The 14,685-nt window shown below is 34.2% G+C and overlaps 1 pseudogene; it reads left to right on the top strand.

Annotated features, from left to right (window-relative positions):
- The first annotated feature begins 1,289 nt into the window (after positions 1-1,289).
- On the top strand, positions 1,290-1,397 carry LOC119000906 (uncharacterized; annotated as a pseudogene).
- The last annotated feature ends 13,288 nt before the right edge of the window (positions 1,398-14,685 follow it).

A 14,685-nucleotide genomic window follows, 5' to 3' on the forward strand; every position in this document is an offset into this window, starting at 1 on the left:
AAGAATTAAGTATTTGTTTATTTAGTTTTTCTTTTGCCTTGGAAAACAGAAAGCATGGAAGAGATTTAAATTTGTGTGTAAATTTTTCCTTGGTATTAATTCCACACATTTCTTTAGGCCATGCTGGGATGTCATATACCTTTTCTTTACAAGATTATAATCGATAATGATGAAGATGGAGATGATGATCATGAAAAAAACTGAACTAATTATTGCAAGTCTTAGGATAGATGATTTATATTCAATAGCTAACTTAACACTGAACTAATCATTAGATTTTTTTCTGATGATGTTGATTTGATTTATTTTATTAGACCAATGCCATTTACCTTTATTTTAAATCTCAATAAGTACTTATAAAATATTCATTTGGCATTTATTACTAGGATCATGGCTTGTACCTCTTTTAGGTTGTTAAGTATGTATAGAACACACAGGCAGTGAGAAAACAGCCTACAGTAACACAGCAAGTAAATGGTGGAATCGGGAGCTGAAATGAGGAAATTTGACTGTGTTGTAACTTCACTCTGAAATGAAAAGTTCAGCTACCTCAGTTGAAGCTATCCCAGTTGTACATTGTTAATGCATATTAAAGGAAAATAAAATAGATTCAAAATATCACGAATCCTTTGGTTATACTAACTGAATCACACTTCCTGAATACAGTCCTATCTCTGTCATCTAATAGCCCTGCAACCCTGCAGAAGTCATTTAATCTCTGTGATACTTAGTTTCCTCTTTGAAACATGAGAAAGAGGATTTACGACATACATATTTCAGAAGGGTTTTTATTACATAATTAAAATAAAGTAAGAATAAAGTATTTTATAAATTTAAAACTAGCATACAAATTCTAATTAAGTGTATAAAAATTTAGATGACTAGATCCAGAAAATGTTAACTGAACCCCAAATTTTCTATTGGAGAAGAAATGCTTCATTCTGGCTATAAAATGGAAATAAGTGCACTTAAATATATATTTAAGTTAAATTAATCAACCCGTTTTTGAGTCTTTAAAGTTTTCTACATTGATTTTATGTTTTTAACGTTAATACATGTATTATTTAATTTTGTAAATTTACCGCTATAGAAGGAAAACATTTAACTTAGGTTGTGTTTTCCTACTTTCAAGGTATTCAGTCTTACATAGACTACTATTTTAATAAACAAAAAAATCAAGCATATAATTGAGCTTTAGAAATGCATCCCTTTGTATATAAAAATGCAACCTGCTCATAATCAAATTATGTTTTCATTTGTTAATTTGTCAATGATGAAAAATAATTTGTAGCTTTGCACAGTGACAGTATCATAGCCAATGAGGTTTATCTGAGGCACGATTATTGCTAATAGAAAAGTAATTCATAATATCCACTAATTGGATGATATGCAGAAATAGACAGTGAATACACTGTGGGGAGATTCTAGTTTGGTCCTTCTTTATTAATATAAAATTTGATAGTTTCAAAAAATAATTGCAAGAATAGTGCAAAAATTACTTTATTTGGTAAGCCCAGGTTTCTCAGTAAAGTCCTTTGTCACAGAAGCTTTGACCCAGAATCACCACTGCACCCAATTCTCAACCCTTGTCATTTAATTGGGAACAGTGCTTTGGTTTCTTCTTGGCTTCCCCAAATGTAGCACGTTTGAATATGAATAAGTCAGTAATTTTTTAAGAATGCCATAATATCAGTTTCTTATTGTGGCCGTAACAAATTATCACAAGGTAAGTGGCTGAAAGCAACATCAATTTAGTTTTTTAGTGGAAGTCAGAACCAAATGGGGCTCATGGCTTAAAGTCAAAATGTCAACCTCACTGTAGTTCTTCCTAGTGACTCAAAGAGGGAATCTGTTTCCTTACAGTTTTGAGCTAGAAGCTACTCTCATTCTTTTGCTTTAGGCCCTATTCCTCCCCTTTGTGCAGTGTGTATTAATATGACTCCTAACCCCTCACAAGGTGGTGAAGGTGACTCCTATCACCCTCACAGGGTGGCCCTTGTACCAGATGAAGTCTGAAGCACAATACTGTCTACCTCATTTGAATTTGACTAATGAGTTTTTGACAACACAAGGAAGAAAAGAAGGGCAACAGAACATAAAGGGAAGAAAGTGATGCTGTTTAAAGAAAAGAGAAGGTGGAAAAAAGAAGAGGAATAGTGAGTCATGCTTTGTGAAAGCAATTTGTAATTGTCTATTAATTTTTATGACCTTCACATAGAAATAATGTGAAATATAGAGAGAAGTTGCAACAGTAAGAGTATTACAGAAACACCTATAAATTCTCTACAAGACATACCTTCGGTAAACATTGCCACATTTGCTTTCTCTTTCTCTCTTGTTTCTTTCTTTTCTCTGTAGGGTACTTGTGTATATTCATATGCTCTATTAAAACACTTAAATATATACACATGAATCCATTTGTATGTACAGTTTTTATGAATAATTTGAGAGTAATTTTATATATGATGGCCATTTACTCCTAATTATTTTCATGTATATTTCTCAATAGCTGGGTAGCTCATTTCACTAGAGAGTTGTCCTGATAAGACAAGGTTGCAGGTTCAAACCCTGGTCAGGGCATGTGCAAGAATCAACCAATGAATATATAAATAGGTGGAACAACAACTTAATCTCTCACTCTCTCTCTTCCTCTCTCTCTAAAACCAATAAATGAAAGCTTACACAAAAGAATATTTCCTTACATAATCAGTACAGTATCTGGCATCAAAAAAGCAACATCAATACAATTTTTGTTTAATCACCTTTACCCAATAAGGTCCTTTATAGAATTTGTAAAATTCAGTACAGAATTCCGTCTAGGATTGGATATTCCAATTCATTGTTATGTCACTTTGGTCTCTTTAATTTGAAATATTTCCAAGGCTTTTTTGTCTTTTATGCCATTGACATTTATAAAGAATATATAGTTCCCATAACTTTTTAGTAGAACATAGCTAATTGTTATTAAAATGTGTATTTCTTTTGACATAGACAATTAATTTTTCATCATTTGATTTTATGTGAAAAATATTTTTCACACATATGTAAAAGTATGTTAATAACTGTGTCATTAACATACTTTAAATATTAACATATTTCACCACTTTGAAAATAAAACAACAGGACCAATTCATGTACCTATTAAAATTTAATAACACAGAAAGGAAGGGGAAGGGTCATCATGGAAAATGTGTAAAAGACACATGGGACAAAGCCAAAGGGGGGAAGAACTGAGAGTGGCAGGTGGGGGTGGGTGAGGTGGGGGAAGTGGTGGTGGGGAAATGGAGACAACTGTACTCAAACAATAAAAGAATGAATTAATTTTATACATGATTATGTGTCTACACCATGAAATTCTACATATTTATTCAGAAGCATAATGCTCTGTTATGGAAAAATGTGCTTGATTTATCAATACCTGCAGAAAAATAAATTATATAGAAGTAGGATTAGCACTCTAATCACATTCATTCATACCCTACCTATATGATGTGATATATATCCTACCAATGTGGTAAGGTATTGCTGCTTTTTTAAAGTACTATGACTAAATTACATTTTGAAAATTTATATTAATGTTATTTTGTACTAAATATTATTTCACATCAAACACAAAAAATAGGGTTCAAAGAGGGACCCCCAACTCCAGAATTTGCATATAAAATAGTGTATTTATTCTTTCATGTTTAACCTGTCACCTTCACAGTGCTCTCCATTTGATGCAATGCACTATGAAGATATTTTTTCCACTGCTCCAAACAGTTTTTGAACTTGTTGGTTTTGATGACTTTCAGTGCTGCTGTCGTTTGTTTTTGTTTCACCACTTCCACATTGGTAAAATGTTTTATTTTGTGGACTTTTCTCATCTGTAGAAATGAACATAAAAGTCATTTGAGGCAAGATCAGGTGAATAGGGAGGGTGGGGCACAGTGTTCATTCTGGTTTTGGTCAAACACTGCTGACACTCAAGGTAGCATGGGCAGGTGCATTCTTATACTACCCATCATTAAATGGGCTAACACTTTGAAAGAGTCTTTAAAGAAAATTCATTGAAGCCAAATGCAGCCTCTCAGTAATGCCAGCTGGTACACCGATACAGAGGGGTTTCTAGAACACTCACCTAATGGAGGAAGCCTGTAGAGGTCTGCAAACCTACAAGAGGTCTACCTTCTAGAAGACACTTCCACTTTTGGGGGAATCCCCCTTTGTATTATTCAAGTTCTATTTTAATAATTAAGTAAAACCTCCTTTATTAAAATATTAGAAATTTAATTATTTAGCATTTTCCAACATTATGTAATCTATCAGAATTTTGGTGACATCTAAAATATTATTATAACTTCAAGTATTTTATATAATGTAAGATATTTTCATAGAAAATTTTCTTTACAAATTCAGAAAGGTGGTACCCACTAATGTTTTAAAATATGTACAATTATTATTAATTAATATAACTAATAACTTTGGTAATATGTTTAGTATATATTCAAATTACATGCCCATGTTAAATGTATGTGTATCAAATAACTATATAAATAATGTGCGGAAGTTATTTTTTAAATTAGTTTGTAGACATTCAGAAAAGAAATCCTCATGTAGAAATGTCCTCTATATATTCAACAAGCAGATCAGTTTCCTCCCCAAATTATGTAATAGGCAGCAGAATATTGCTGCTAATTGGTAAATGTTTTTCTTCTAGAAGTGAAAATTCTAACCTTTTATTTGACAGCTGTTTGGGTAGAATGCCATGTAACATTTCGAGAATTTATCTGTGCTTTTTACAGTTGTGTTTATACTGCCACACATTCAGGAACAAAATGGAAAAAAGTAAACAAAAGCAAAAACATGACCCAGTTAGCTATTTTCTGATAAACATATAAATCAAAAGCAAATTAAATTCAAATATTTAAAATATTTGAGATTAATAAAATAAAATATTAAAATAACATTTTTAAACATTTGGAATATTTGAGAGGAAATGACATGTAGGGTGGTCAAAATATAATAAAAATATGATTACTGTATTTTTAAAAATTATAATTATTAAATGCTCATTATACTCATTTTTGTCATACTTTAACAGCAAATGGAGAAATGTTACTATAATAATAGTACAACTGTTTAATAGAGTTAACAGATTCTGTGCCATATATCATCTGGTCTCTACAAATTTGGAAGGAACATTAAATACTTGCTTAGCATTTTTGAGATCTCCTAATAACATTTTCAACATCATTAATGACACATCCAATCTTGCACAGGCCCCTCCAACCCCACACCAAGACTGCCAAAACTTCTGGGCTCAGTTAAGACTGCCAATGATCTCATGTATTTTATTATATACTATGATTATATTTAAGAGTGCTTTTTAAAAAATAAATTTATGTATTTGTGCTTTGGTTGAAAATTTTCACTAAATCCATATAAACCAATTAGGTTTGTTTAGTTCATAGGTATTTTATACTCATTGGGATGAGTAATAAATGCATTCAATTGAACAGAAATGTAGACAACTGTAAGTTTCAATGAATTAATCTACACCTTTATAAGACAAACAGTATTTTTAAGCATTTTAAAATTTAATTATTGTTCAAGTATGGTTTTCTGTCTTTTACTCCCATCCCATCTCACCCTCCACCCCCCAGTGCAGTATTTTATTAAATGACACTAATTTGATTCATTAAAGAAATCTATCCGGTATTGAATTTTACACATTCAACAATACTGAAACAGCAGTTTAGTATGCCTTATTTGAACAGGTGAGTTACATAAATAAAAGTCGGAGGTACTAATAAATCTTTTCCCTTTGAAATGTCACATTTAGCATACCAAGTCAAAGGGTAATTATTTAATTTACTTATGTATTAATTTCTCTCTTTAGCATTGACTGGTTTCTCAACAATGCTAAAGATAAAAAGGAATGCTAGTGATGGACTTACACCAAGGATGCGGCTCAATTCTTCTTGAGAGATGAAGTACTTACAGTTTATGTAATAATGGAAGACAAGAGAAAGTAGTTATAAACAATCGAGGATTTCTTGTGGAACTCTACAGCTTTAGAAAACTGAGTGATCTCCATTTTAAAAAAAAATCTTGTCTAGTGGAAAGTAGCACAAAAGCAAATATAAAAATGCATATTGCTTATATCAGAAATAGTGAAGTGATTGAAATTCAGGTATTGGTGAGGGAAAATGATGTTATTAGGTATTTTATAACATTTCCTTTAGCACAAATTATTATGTGTCCGTAATAGAAAATTTTTAAATTGAAGATATCAAAAATCCATTAACCACTTAATCACCGAGTTATAAATGCTTATGATACATTTTTATAAATGCCTGATGCTTATCTCCCTAGTTACCATATTTTCAGGACTATAAGATGTCTCCCCCCCAATTTGGGAGAAATAATCATTGTTAATGTTGCTGTTGAGTTCTGTTTACCTTTACACTGGTGAAATATTATGCTAGTTCTGTTATTAAATATTTTACCACATTTTTGCTTCAATTTTTTTTCTATTTTCCTCTAAAACCTAGGTGCATCTTATGGTCTGAAAAATAGAGTAAGTTTATGTACAAATGTATATACACAGGTTTTTTAAAAGTATTATATACCCTGTTTTTATTAAATACCCTGTTATATATATACCCTGTTTTTATTAAATGTTATTTAATGTAAATGTTTAAACATTGTTTTGCTTTACTAATTTTTCTTACATTAACATTTCAATAGAATGCTAACAGAACTAGCTGTTCTACAATACATTTTTAATTCCTCTGCAGTAGGCAAAATATTCTCTGCAAGAATGTCTGTATCCTAATCCCTAGAATCTGCAAATATGTTGCAGCTCATTGAAAAGTCACTTCTCAGATGTAAATAAGGTTACAGAAGTTAATTTAGGGAGGTTGTCTGAGTTGTTTGATTGGACCCAGTCTAGTAACATAAACCCTTTTAAAAGCAGAGAATTTCCCCAACTGAAGGCAAAAGAGATGCAGCAGAAGGAGAAGTCAGAGAGATTCAAAGGTTGAGAAGATGCCAGCTTGGCTAGTTTGAAGATGGAGAGGGCAACTTGACAAGGCGTGTGAACAGCCACAGATGCTAAGAAAATCTCCTGGTTGATATCCAGCAAAGAAATACGGACCTCATTCTTGCAGTCGCACTGAACTGAATTTGGCCAACAATCCTGCATCATGGACGAGAGACGATTTGGTCTGCCATGTTCAGTATTATAATTCCAAAACCTGAAATGTACATCTCATTTCCTGAATGAATGAATGAATGAATGAAATGTCTACTTTTGTAGAACTGTTTTTTATTCTCTTGAGATACAAGTCTAATTTTCTTTATTTGTAGCAGCTACAAGTTCTGTACTAAATACACAATATTGTTTGGATGAGAAATTTAGAATAAGAATCTATTTAATACAAGAAAGAAAATGCACAAAATGAGTTCCTGGAAATAAAAAAAAATCAGTTCAGTAAAATCAGGAAAACATTGTATTTTGTAGCTAATCTCCCAGAAAGAAAAGCAAAATAGGAAGAAAAAAAAACAGGGAGAAGAGTGAAAATCTCCTGTGTATTCTGGTGAAAGAGTAGAATAAGCAAAGAATGCAGAGGAATTTGAGTATATGGAGTCAAGGCTTTATTAAAGACTGAAGCATCACTCTTGGTTCCAGGGAGGGGTGTAGACTGATTCTGTTTAATAAATGAAACATGCCGTCACCAGTTGCCTCACATGGTTGGAGCATCGTCTAGTATATTAAAAGGTTGCATGTTCCTTCCTCTGTCAGAACATTTACTAGAGGCTACCAACCCACATTTCTTTCTTACAAAGATGTTTCCATTTCTCTCTCTCACCAGTAAAAAAAAAAATGCATGAGAATTTTAAAAAAGTATTTAAAAAATAAAGTTATGAAGGAAAATATATGTAATTAACAAAAAATGTCAATTGATTTCAAAAGCTAAAGAGTATCTGAGATACCATAGAACTATAGTTTCTTCATGGTTTAGCTACAATGGTGTATCTATCCATCAAGCAATTTAGTGTCCATGCTGTCTTGCTTGACTTCCCATCAGCTTGCTCTCTGCAAATGTCACTCACCCTGGAAATAGTAGGAGCCCGCTCTCATGTTAATAAGTGGGTTTGGGGCTTGGGAAAATGTAGCAGGCTGCTGCTTGCATTTTTCTCTCTGACCATAGGGTGCAACCTGCCCAAAGCAGCACTGGGAAGTGTAATTGGGAATTAACACTTGACTTTTTAAAAATTATCCTTGAAATTTAAAAATCAAAGAACTATTTCTGTGTTGGTTTTTGCATTTGCCTGGTAGTCCATGAGATATTCTAATTAACAAACCTGGGCCTTTTTTTGGGGACTTTGAAACCTTTTCTTTCCTATTTTTCAAATTTTATTTTAATTGTTGTTCATTGTAGTTTTCTGTCTTTTACTCCCATCCCAGCCGACCCCAAAACCCTCCCCACCTCCCTCTAGTTTTTGTCCATGTGTCCTTTATACTTGTTCTGGTAAACCCTTCCCCTTTTCCCCTGAAATTCCCTCCCCTCTTCCCTCTGGTCACTGTCAGCCTGTTCTCTATTTCAGTGTGTTTGGTTATATTTTTCTTGTTTGTTTGTTTTGTTGTCCAGGTTCCTGTTAAAGGTGAAATCATATGGTATTTGTTTTTCACAGCTTGGCTTATTTCATTCAGCATAATGATTTCCAGTTTTATGGTTATAGATTTTTCTCATTTTTCCCATTTTATTTTTCATTTTTAAATAATTTCTGTTTATTTATTTTTGTTTTCTCTCTTTTCAATAAATATCCTACACCTGCCATTGTGCTTATTTTTCTTTTCTTTTATTTACATCTCTGTAGTACTCTTTCCTCAGTGTTGTAGAAAAATAGCTGAATTTTTTCATGCATTTCTCTAAGTTCTCTGTAATATTGTTTCTGCTATTGACTGCATCTACTGTTTAACATTTCATAGTCATGACTTTTAAAATGTTATATTATATCCTGTTCATGATCACCTCTTCAGGTTTCTTAGACTCACTATCTTCAAAAATATCTTTGAGCGTATGAACTAAAATTTTGGAAAGACTTTCTTCTGTTTCTGCATTAATTCCACTTCACCAGCAAACACGTGCTTTGATTTCTCAGCATGGTCCTGAAACTCTTATCTGCAGTATTTATTTTTCAGAATGATACAATTTACCCTGTTCATCTTCACAGGGGAAGATCATTGAAGATAAAGACGGTTTCCCTGAGACACTGTACAGATTTTGATCAGATTCAGACTAAAGTGAAGCTTCTGTCATTTGGTGCAATTCCCAGAACTACTGCTAAAATGAACCGTGCAACCCTATTCTCCCCACAATTCCACTCTTTTGACTTCTTTTTGCTAGGTACATGAGGTGTGTCCAGAAAAAGTCCAGCCATTGTTAATATAGTGAGAATGATTTGCCTGACATGATACAACCTGGCAGCCAAGGACAGTGAACTGGAATGCCCATGCATGAACAGTGGTGACTTCACTGCACTAGTCAGTGGAGGCAGCAGATGCCAGTTAGTGAACATGTGCACTCTGTGGTCATCACATTCAGAATGACTAAGTGAGTAGAGCAGTGAACCTGCATCATATTTTATGTTGAGGTTGAACATTCCTCCACAGGAAGTATTTGGATGGTTCAGAAGGCTGCAACTATGAGCAACTGGTGATTGGCAGCTTCATCATGACAACACATCCATTCATGTGTCATGTTTCATACAAAGTTTTTTTGTAAAACATTGGGCCATCCAGGTGACTCAGTCCCCCTGCAGCCCAGATGTGATGCCTCACAACTTCTGTCTTTTCCCAAAAGCAAAATCACCTTTTAAAGGAAATAGATTTCAGACCATCAGTAAGATTCAGGAAAATACCACAGGACAGCTGATAGTGACTGGAACTGTGTAAGATCCCAAGATGCCGTGAGGTGTCATTGTCCACTGTATAATGTTTCTTGTATCTTGTATCTTCCTCAATAAATGTCTCTATTTTTCATATTATATGGTGGGATACTTCTGAACAGATATCTTTTCCCAGGTCTCTTAACTCTTATTTCCCTGGACATGGCTCTGGGAAGTTAAGACTTGAGAAGCTTCCTTCAATGTAGGTCTATGTCAACTGTATCTATAAAACACTCTTAGTTATTCAAATATGTCGCTATTGCCCTTTGCACATTATGTACATTTATTTTTCTAATCATATTGTTAATAGGGATGTAGCAAGGTTTGAGTAAATGGAGGAATAAGTGACACCTACTCATATTACCGGTTTACTTTGAAACTAGGACAGGATTTTAGACTTTGATTAATCATAAGCATTTTTAAATGTTTGCATGCATTTAAAACCAAGTACTTTGGCTTCTTTTTCTTAAATGTTTTTATTCTTAATCCAAAGTACTTGGAATGATACACTGTTCTGTCCAAAATGTTCGAGGTCCTTCTAAGCTAGAGTCCATGGAGCACAAGGAATACCATGTGTTGTTTCTTCTTAAATGTTCCCTGAAAATAGGATGTAGTCTTTTAAATGTATATATTTATAAGCAAATGTATCATAAGTAAGTTTCAAAACATTCAGCAGGTTATTGGAAGTTTCCATGACTCAAGAGTCTAGTTACCACTTTTAGAATATGTTTAATTTAGATGTATTAAAATGGCTGAGGCATAAAATAAACATTTAACTTCTTGCCATTTTTATGCCCCACTCCATCTACTCTTGCCTGTTCATATTAGCAGTGCCCTTTACCTCTAACTAGACAGAATTATATGTCTATCCTTCACCAGAGTAGAAGGATCTCTGTATCTCAATGGACTTATTCCTGCTAAACCAGAATAGTAAAGTGAAAAGGATGCTCCCTGAACAATCTTTTACTTCCGTACTGGTTGTGACATATAACAGTTAAAATCAATTAAACTTCTCACTGCAAATCAAGCTCCTGATCAAGGTACTGGAAGTTTTTTATTTTAAAAATAGTTTTCCAATTATTAAAATTTATCTTCTCTAGTGCAGCTCATTACACCAAGTTATCTGACTTTTCTTAAAAATTATTATTATAAAAGTTCCCGAGAACAATAAAATAGTTTGTGGGAAAATTAAAAAATGATGTAAAAATTAATATTTTAAGAGCAAAGTTGTATTTATACAATTTTCAAAACAGTTTCTTCATTGTACTCAATGAGTATGCAAATCAATTGTGTACAATTTCTATAAGTGTTGATGAAAATATTTATACAAATTGAATTTGTAAATTATAATCAAATTTATTAGGAAGGGTTTTTTTTTTAGGATTCAGTGTATTTTTTAAAGATTTTATTTATTTATCTTTACAGGGGAAGGGAAAGAGAGAGGGAGAGAAATATCAATGTTTTGTTGCCTCTTGTGTGTCCCCTGCTGGGAACTTGAACTTGGCCTACAACCCAGGCATGTGCCCTGACTGGGAATTGAACCTGATCACAGGCCCGCGCTCCAGCTGAGCTACACCAACCAGGGCTATTTAGGGTATTCTTAAAAGGGCCTTGTCACAGTGTTTAATTACTTCAGTTTTTAACATGCTTTAAAAATATTGTTAATTTATGGCCCTGGCTGGGGTAGCTCAGTGGATTGAGCTCAGTGGATCGCCTTCGAACCAGACGATCGCGGTTTGATTCCCAGTCAGGGCACATGCCCGGGTTGCAAACCGGTTCCTTGCAGGCTAACTACCAGCAGGGGATGCACAAAAAGGCAACCATACATTGATGCTTCACTCCCTCTTTCCTTCCCCTCTAAAAATAAATAAATAAATAAAATCTTTATTAAAAATATTGTTAATTTATATTTATATAAACAAATTAATAGTGCAATAAATGTTCAATACTTTTATGCTTTTCTCTGATTCCTATGTCCTAAGTAAATAATTTAATAAGGAAAAATAAATCATCCCAAGTTATTTAATTATAATAGTCAATATGTTTTAGAATTCAAGCTGTGATTTTCTAAGATGAGTTGGCTAATATTTAAATAATTACCAAGCTTCTAATTTGTGTTTAACATTACATTTATGATTATCACATATCAAACGTACTGTTACCGAACAAAGGGTCCGAGGGGGGGGGCAATACTTGGCCCACCAAGGGATACCAAAAACTGCTTCAGAAAACAGGGGTCCCTCCCAAGGACAGTATACTAATATCTACTGGGCTCTTCTGTCCGCCACCAGTTGGAAAGACATCTCTCAATGCCAGAGATTTGTGAAAAGGAAACAAAATGTTTATTTAATGCTATTCAGGCCTAATGCATTCCTTAAAATATTAAAGTCTTTAAGGGTATACACCTACACACACACACACACACACACACGCACACACACACACAACACTCCCTTCTCCCACTGTCCCAACTCCGGGTACCATAAATCAGGAAAAGAGCACACATCCGTTTTTTTCAGGTTGCTGGCACTGTGAGCTGTGTCGTCAGCCTAGGCAGGATCTCCAACTAATCCAAAGTCATGCGGCACCTTTCACTGGCAAGAGTTCTTTGTACCAAGTTCCAGTCAAAGTCTCTCCTGGTTTCCAGGCCACTCAGCCAAAGGGAGCACACCAAAGCTGCGTGGGCCTCTTCTACCAAAGCCGCACTCCACCAAAAGCGCGTCTTTCTTCTTCACCCGGCCGCAGGGATCTCCATTCTGGCAAAGCTGCGTGGTCTTCCTTTTCACCTGGCCAAGAGGAGGTCTACACTCTGCTGAAACCGCTCGGCTCTCCCTCCTAATGGCTACAGGAGTCTACATCTTTCCAAAACAGTGTGGCTCTCCCCCTCACCTGGCCAAGAGGGGGTCTTCACTCTGCTAAAGCCACAGCCTATCTCGCAGGCACTCTCTCAGAGCAGCAGCCCCCAATTCCAGCCTGGGTAGCTACTCACTTCTCCCTGGCCCAAAACTTGGCCACAGCTATTTAACATATCTATGAAACCAGTTAAAGGTTATAGATATGTTAAATAACCATTCCAGAGGTTAGCTGCAAAACTGTTGCTATGCAAAACAGCTCTCAATGGCCCTGCTCCATTCATCCCTTCCCCCAACTGACACCTTGGGGGGGGGGGGACATCTTAATATTTCTTCCAATATTCCTGTACATTTTGAGTTCTGGACACCATTCCAAATCTTTTCTGGGCCCCTCCTTGGCTGCACCCTGTATCAATACCATAACATCTACTTTTGTTGAGAAACAAAAATATTCAATTATTACTAGAGATGTATTTCTTCAAAGTTCTTCAATGTTTTATTAAAATATTATAAATCACTACATCCCTATTTTAGACTTGGTAATTTGTAAGTGACTATGGCCCTTTTTTTGTATATTGTGCTCTCATCTTTTCTGGAAACAGTAGCACTGACTCAGAAAACTACAGAAACTCTCTAAGAATCTGAGGTTAGAAATTAGGTTTCCATAGCTCCACAGATATTTCTGGCCAAGGTAATTTTAAAGATGATTCATTCCAGTGACTCCCTTTATTTAACATTTTATGTGATTTCAAAAAACTTCACTTGAGTAAAAATAGAAATAATTTTATTTGATGTGCACTTGTTTAGGTATGTATAGAATGGAAAAACTAAACAAAGTTGCTTTACTTAAAACAAAAGTGTGATATTTCCAGGTGGTAAATCAAGCTGTTTAACAGTGCTTGATTTTCAGTAGAAACTGCTCCTAATTTTTAAAGATAAGAGGAAATAATATGCCTCACTCACTGAAAAAAAGGGTTTACATAAGTAGAATGTAATTATCCAAGTCAGACATTGTCCCTGTTGCTGAGGCTTGGGAGGGTTAATGATCATGACGATAATTAAGATGCAGAGGATTCACACAGCACTTATTTGCTTTCTGAATAGCTCAGTGTACTTCTCTATATTCTTTTCATTGATCTCTGTGTGGTAACAGGATGTTTAAATGACTCAGAATAATGGAAAGAAATGTGTGACCTGTTACAACCATAAGTAATTATAAGCTTTTGGGTTTGCCTCACCTGAAAGACAAGACCTCCAGTGACATAGCTTTTTGAAATATCATTTCAGGTCAACATAGCAAAACTGACTCTGAGGAAAGAGTGCCACCTACTGAAGTAACTTTCTGGGTTCTCTGCAAGGGCTGGTCTCTCAGCTTTAGAATTGCCCTAACAGGTTTACTATAAGAAATAATAGGATTGCTGCACCATGCATGAAATAGTTATTATATTTGTCTCCAGCTTTAGCCACTTTACTTTAACAATCCAGTAGTCACATCTGTAAATTAACCATTTCATGCCCAAACTTTCATTTGTTTTAAAAAGTAGTATACAAGATTAAACAATTTTCTTATGAAAGAAATTTCCAAAACAAATCCCCAAATGCCTCTGTTTATTATCAACATAACCACAAGGGGGAGCTAGCGTGTAACATCTTATGGGGCAGGAAGGTTGAGGTTTCATAATTAATTGAAACCTTTTATTTCTAGCTAAGTCGGGAAAAGATATAAATGTGTCATTTGGAACTTATGAAGCTTAAAATTGTTTTTCTCATTTTGAGTAATAATCCAATTCATATGTAATATATGCTGATATATTTATCATTTGATATAATGTAACATTCATATTTTGCTCTGTAAATTTCTGTTTCTATATGTTCTCTCTCTCAAGTATTCTAC

The sequence above is a fragment of the Sturnira hondurensis genome, unplaced genomic scaffold (assembly GCF_014824575.4).
Source record: "Sturnira hondurensis isolate 20B ecotype Veracruz unplaced genomic scaffold, ASM1482457v3 Scaffold0016433, whole genome shotgun sequence".
Classification (NCBI taxonomy): Eukaryota; Metazoa; Chordata; class Mammalia; order Chiroptera; family Phyllostomidae; genus Sturnira; species Sturnira hondurensis.